Consider the following 7354-nt stretch of genomic DNA (forward strand, 5'->3'; position numbering starts at 1 on the left):
CACGGGCAGGGGGCACGGGCAGGCTCAGCCTGACCCAGCCCTGCCGCCAGCCCGGGATCGGGCCCACAATCAGTCCCAACCGGCTGCTCTCTCTGCCGGGCCGGCAGAACCGGCCGGCTGGCAGCCACGCAGCTCCTCTTCCTCCCGCATCCGCACCAAAATCCCCATGTTTTATTGGCTGCTTCTTCACGTTATTGTGCTTTTCCTGCGATCTCACAACGTCCCGGTGGATCCCGTCCCGCCCTCCCACCACGCGCTGCCGGTACTTCACCACCGGCAAACCGCTGCCTCAACTTTTCCCTCTTCTAGTAAAAGCGGTGACTCCAGCTGGGCACTCTTGACTAACAACCGTTTTAAAATTCCCCCCCTCCCCCCCCTTTCTTTTTCCTCCAAAGTCACTGTCTGAGATACTTCCCCCAGTTCCAGAGATAAGATAAATAAATAAGATAAATAAACAAGCTCAGAGAATGCAAAATAAATCCTGTTGGATGTATTGCCACTGCTCTCCAGCTTGTTCTCAAAGCCACACACCGCAGCACTCGGTTCCAAGCGCAGACTGCACACCAACTCAACACACTCTTTTTCTTCGCTTTTTTGCTCACTGCGAGGAGCTTATGGAAGACAAACTGACCAGCATTAACTCGGTATCTGGCACAGACGGGTTTCCATCACAAACCCATCGGCACATGAAGATCCTGTCCCTTCACAGAACTGAACTGCCCTGGCTCGCTCTGCAGCACGAAACCAGAGGGGCTGGGGAGCCTCCTCCTCCACAGGGCACGGGGGTGACTGCAGCAGCAGCAGCCAGCACAGCAGATTCCTGAATTTAGATTTAACACTGCTGATTGCACAAACAAGCTTAACGTGTATATATAATCACTCTGTAACTGGATATAAACGTAACAGATTTGCTAACTGAAGAATCAATCACTGGGTTAAATACTCATACGAGGAATGTGATTTTTTCCCCATTATCGGTACGTGTCAGTGGTTATAATTTGCCAAGCTGATAGCCCACAGTACTCACCAATTGCGATTTAGAATACCTACTCAGTCTCATCACAAAACTGGAAATTGGAGAGTTTTATAACATTTCAGTGTCAAAAGCATCTAGAAACCTGAGACTGCTTCGCTGATGGCCTCCCTCTACGAGTGACATAACTGGGCTGCAGACAGTTAATGTCCGGCTGAAGAAAGTACTTTCAGGGCAACACCTCGAAAGGAGAATCAGACACACTGGGTGTGACAAATGAGCTGGCAAGCACGAGCTGGAAGGGCTAAGTGGCTCTGAGTAACACAGGCTGCAAGATCTAACAGCACCTAGGAAGTGTTGACATTGCAGTCCGGCAACTGTGAACAAACCGTGCTAGCATGCTCCCGCCTGATAAAATAGTAAATGATCTGCTTCTTTCACTTGCACCCTTTTTTCTTATCCCCGCACTCCAGGCTAAGATCTGATGCTCACTTAGAAGAATATTATAGAAGTAATATTGAATTCTGCTCTAACACAAGATTAAGAAATGCCTCAGGTATATTTAACAACTATCTAGTTTTATTTAAAAAACCTCTGTTCTTGTTCCCATCTGAGCCCATCCCAGGCCCAGGTGTGCCAGGCCCTGAGGAGATGAGGGGCTGTTATAACCCATTCCCAGCAGGCGGGAGGGCAGGAGCCAGGCTCAGTAACGTTCTCAGTCCTTATCTCCACAGACGGGGCACAGCTGGGGGAGGTGGGGGGAATCACACCCAGCACCAAGCACCCAACCAGGAGGGGTGGGGAGGGGTGAGAACTGCACCCCCACAAGCTCACCCTCTGACCCAAGGATACAGGGCACAGCCCCCAGACAACACCAAGAAGTTCTTACTACAGTCTCAAAAAAAGACAAAATGCAAGGAAAAAAAATGCTTAGAAATATTCAGAAAAAATGGCACTATGAGCCTACATTATCAGAAATACAGAGCATAAAACTTTACACTGGGAGAGGTGAGCAGGGACCTGCAGTGACCCGCAGCCAGCAGGGTGTGCAGCCTTGGTACAGCTCAGGGCACAGACAGCCGGGATGTGTTCCTGCTTTTAACAAAGCTTGGAGAGGAACCACCAAACAGCAGCAACATTCACGTGTTCTAAATAAGACCCAACACATCTCATACTTTGAGCTTCAAACCCGTGTCCTCAGGGGTCACGGAGAAACCGTTTCACTCCCCTGGCATCGCTCTGGTGGGCTGGGCAGATGTTCAGCCTTTCTCAGGAGACTTATGCCCTGGCCACGAGGGATCCTGTCAGATGTTATAGGCTGTGACACAGCCCAGCACGCCAGAGCACATCTGGTGTCAGTCTATATTATCTGCAGATGGCTCAAAGGAGAAAAGCACACCTCCCATGAACAAGAATTTGACCCACCCGTGGGGCCAGAGCAGCCCCTTCCCAGAAGGTGCTGGGATCTGAAGCTCTCTGTGGGCATGTGGAGCCCAACCACGGCACCTCCTGCTTAGGAACGGCCGCTCTGTTCCACACATCACACAGTGCTCAGAGCTTGGCAAGGGCACACTGACTGGGGTTTTCTGCTCAGCTGTCCAGCTAGTCTGCCTTCTCTGCCACTGACTGCAAATGTTATCAATCTTCCAAATGCTCGAGTTTAAAAATATCTCCTCTGAGGCATAAAGGAGGAGAGACGGGTGACTACAGGAGGTGTTCCCTCAATGGATGCACCGAGGAGACCAAGCACCAGAGACATTTACTGAAATCATTCCCAGGACAAACAAACCCTCTTCTCCTGCCAAGGAAACATTCATGTTGCCAAACACCAGCACACTCTGTTGACGGGGCTGTGGCCGTCTACTTAAGCCTCAGCAAACGCCTCTGACCTTCCCTTAAACAGTCGGGACTAAACTCCGTGAGTCACACTGAACTGCGCCTTGACCAGCTCCACCAAGTCAAGTAGCACCAGTTAAAGAATGAAGCACTGTTTTTTATTTTTTACACAAGGGTATCACAATCTAACCTTCAGTTATTGCATTTATATTGTTCCCTCTTTGCAAGAGAATTCACTGGGTTTCAAAGTACACGTTTTCTAAGATCAAATGGTCCTAAACTGCTTCAGATGCCTGAAAGGGAGAGATTTTTATAATTTTTTTCTTTACTCACATCTGTCTTTCTTTTCTCCTCTTAAGCAAGCCCACCTTTCATGACTAACAGCTTAGGCCCAACACAAGCACTTACAAAGGTTGCTTTGTTATACTCACTCTAACATTTCATAGTACCTTGTTTTCCCTAAACACGGTTATCGCCCGGGACTTACCCGCATTGCATTCTGCAGAGCAAAAGCCCTTCCCAAGATGATGAACACGTACCCTGTTGTCAAACCATGGTAAAAAACCCTATTCCCCTTTAAAAAAAATTTAAAAATCAGAATTCAGTCAGTTCTAAAACCTGCAGTATATTCTGCTGGTTTCCATGGTTACTGAGCTCCCAGCTGCACCATCAGTCTGTGTATCTGTCTAACGACGCCCCACAGCCCGCTGGCGGCAGGGCAGAGATGGCCATTAACTGCAGTGAGCTCTGCGCCAAGGCTGTAATGCTCAGCCACCACTGCTGGGGGGAAATCAGAAGTGACCCGGATTCATCGAGAGGCTGCATTGACCCTACTCCCTTGTTACTGAGAAGTATCCAAACGTAGATACAGAAATCCGATTTCTAATGGAACTGAGGTATCTCAGACACACGCTCCAAACATCAGTGTCTTCCCAGAGTCAGCCTTCCAGTTCTTCACGCTGCATTTCTTGGGGCAGCAAAGTAAACAATGATTAACACAAACTATTTTGTGAACAAAGATTTCTTCTCACCTGATGTAAACATCAGGAAAAAAAGAAACAGGGACCAGAAAAGTGACCGCTCACAGATTAATGTGTGAATTGACATTAATGTTTTACATTAATCTTATTTTGTTTAGACAGAGTAAACTAATACATTTGAAAGTATATTTTCACAAGTAGTTTTCAATGGAAAACTTGATAAAAATTAAAAAGTATCGCAGGCCTGACTTCAGCAGGTCACAGGCCTGACCAACAGCCCTTCCCATCCTGGGCTAAGGACAGATTGTCATGTTCTATATCGCCAAGACAACTTTCACACCGCCACCTTGTTACTGCCCCAGGTTTTTAATGGAAAGATGCACTTACGAACTAAATCTGCCTTTCTATAGGAAAAGCAAACGAATCTCCAAGAGCCCAAAGAAATCCCAACCCCACATAAGCCAATATATTAGTTGAAATCCTGAACATAAAATGAATTTGCATGACATCACCAGTTCCCAGACTGGATAGAACAATTATTGCAGGCTTGTATGAAAGACTGTACTAATGCTCCCTGGGTGTGCAGGCTAAGGAATTATACACCTTCTGAATAATCATACCTGTCCTGCAAGGAGCTTTACGATGCTGAGCTACAGGAGACTCACTGACACGACCGGAGGGTTAACAAGCTCCTGCTATGCCACATGGGATAATCTAGAGACTTAACTCAGGATTAAAGGTAAAGGCCTGATTCTCATTGCCTTCAGAATGCCAACGGAAAGCCTGAGGTCAATTGTGCTGTCATTGCACAGAGAGAGATCAGCTGCCTCGTGACCCAAGCAATGCTGAGATTTCCACGGGGGGAGACGCTCTGACTGTGGCTCCTCCTTCCAAGAGGTCTTTTGCCTTTATGTTTGTATTACAAAACACACAGCTGCCTTGGGAATATCTTGCACAGTATATTATTAAAGCCACACATATATATAAAATTTGCTTGTCCCAAAAAGTATACGGACAATTAGCTGGCACTTTAGCTGATTAAAAATAACGCTGATAACAAACAAGTTTTGAACTGCCAGACAGTTCCAGCCAGTCATCGCTGTCTACATCCTCCACACCTTCACAGCTGGTCACACGCTTCTCTTCATGTTCATAATCACAGACACCCTACACAAAGCAATAAATATTTACATACCTGCACAACACACAGCAGCAGCTCCTGAGCTGCCCCAGCAGGAAGCAGCCCCAGACCAGAGAGGCTCTCAGCTCTCCCTGGAGCTGTGCAGTGTGCTGGGGCAGAGCACAAGGTCAGGACGAAAGATGCTGCTCAAGAACACGCTCTTCACTGGTGGCATTTTGGATCTGACCCAGCGTTACCTGACTTCATACACTCATCAGGACATCTCCTGACGAGCAGCAGTACTATCTTACCCAAGAAAATAACCACCTGTAACCAGTTTACAAGAAAATCTATCCAAACTATCCATGAACAGCGTGATTCTTCCAGCCCTTGTAACAGACCGGTACACAAAACAGTTCGGTTAACAGGGAAAAGTCCTCTCCAGCAGATGGAGATTTGCCTGTTCTTTAGAGTTCAGCTACCTATTGCTAATTAAACAATTCATGTGTTGTTTCTAAAATAGGTTAAGTACGCCAAAACACACAAACAAACAAAAATAATCAAGCAAACAAAAAAAAACCGTTAACGGGGAAAAACCACCGGGTCTTACCTTCCCAAGCGCGGCAGCGCTGCCCGCGGCCCCGACCGAGCGCGGCGGAGGCGGCGCGTCCCCAGCGCGCAGCCGCGGGCGGGCGCTGCCCGGAGCGGCCCCGAGGGCGGGCGCGGGCCCCGCTCAGACGGGCCCCCTCGGCGCGGAGCCCGGCGCCGGCTCCGGGGGAAGCGGCGGGGCCGCGCGAGCCCCGCGAGCTGCCGCCGCCCGGCGCCCCCCCGCGCGTCGCTCCGCGCCCCCCCGCGCCCGCGCACGGACCAGCCGTCCCCCCCCGCCGGGCGCGAGCGCAGCCTGACCGTGGGGCGGGAGGCGCCGGGGGAGCCCCGGAGCGGTCCGGGCTGTCCCTGTCTGCCGCCAGCTCGGGCGGGGCCGGCCGCTGCTCCCCCGCCTCGGGGCCGCGGCGCCGGGGCACGCCGGGACGGGCTGCGCGGCCGGGGCCGGCTCCCCCCGCGCAGGCGCCCGCGCCCCCCTCCCCCGGCGCCAGCCGCCCCTCCCGCGGGCGTGTGTGTCCGCGTGTCGGGGGGCGGGAGCACGCGCGGTCCGGGTGTGCGTGCGCGGGTGTGACTGTGTCCGGGGGTCGCTGGGTGTCCGCGCGGGACTGTGCCTGCGCGGGGGGGGGGGGCTGCGGCGGGTGAGAAAGTGCGTGTGCGACGGCGCGAGTGGGGTGTGGGGTCTGTGGGGGTGTCGGGGTTCGGGTGTTGCCGCGCCCCTGAGCCTGCGTGTGCGCGCGTGTCTCGGTGTGCGCCTGCGCGGGTGCGTGCGCACGCGCTGTCTCTGCGCGGGGCTCTGCGCCCGCCCGGCCCCGGTGCCCGTGTGCCCCCGCCCCTGCGCGCCTGTGCCGCTGCGCCTGCGGCGGGGGGTGGCGGCTGCGTCTCCCGGGGCCGGTCGCGCGTGGCCGTGGCCGTGTCTCGGCTCCGGGCGGGGCCGGGACTCCGCGGGCGGGGGCGCGTCCGCGCACGGTCCCCGCGCCGCCGCCGCCGGGCGCTCTCCAGGGTGCTGAAGCGGCGCTGCCCGCGCTGCCCTAATTAATGGATTTTAATGAGAACTTAGCTGTAAGTACACACATCCTACAGGTGATATTTATCCAGGATTTCCCCCAACAGACAATTTCGCAGCCCGCTTTGATTTGGAGAGTAAACAAAAGATGCTTCACTCACCTTCAGCCGTTAAAACTTCATTTGTGGGACCTCAAGAGCAAACACTCTAACACAGAACACAGCGCGTTGTGCTCAGTCACGCTGTGAAATTCCTTCTTAGTACTTACACTAACACTACTAACTGAGTGTTTATCTCATGACAGAGTTGCTGCGGTAACATCTGTAAATCGCCTGCTACAGTTCATCTCCATGCCTGAGCCGTCCCTACCCTGCATCTCTGCCGTGCTGCCTGTCTCCATCCCTGCCCCCGCTGAGACGGCAGGTGAGGGTCGTCGCTTGTGGGAGGCATCGGCCTGTCAGCCCTGCGCAGCCCCTGAGGAGCAGCGAGGATTTGATGAGAAACAGGCCTGGGGAGAAAGATCAGAAACTGCCGAGTTGTGCCGAGGTCTCAGGGAAGAACAACGGCCAGCTGCAACACTGAGCTGTGGGAAAGCGCTGAGCTGTGAGAAGTTACCGCCGCGTGAACAGCGCGTGAACGAGAGGGTGATTGGTCTGCACAGCGCGTGTTAGAGGGGTCTGATGCTGGTAGGAGAGAAGGTTGATAGCTGTCTAATTGCTGATTTGCTAATGATGAAGTAAGAGCTTTGGCGAGAGCATAAGTGTGTACTATTGGAAAAATAAAGGGTCTTTCCCTCTGCACTTCAATGGAGAGTCCGTGCCTCAGCTGCCACACATGGT

The sequence above is a fragment of the Strix aluco genome, chromosome 22, assembly GCF_031877795.1.
Source record: "Strix aluco isolate bStrAlu1 chromosome 22, bStrAlu1.hap1, whole genome shotgun sequence".
Taxonomy (NCBI): domain Eukaryota; kingdom Metazoa; phylum Chordata; class Aves; order Strigiformes; family Strigidae; genus Strix; species Strix aluco.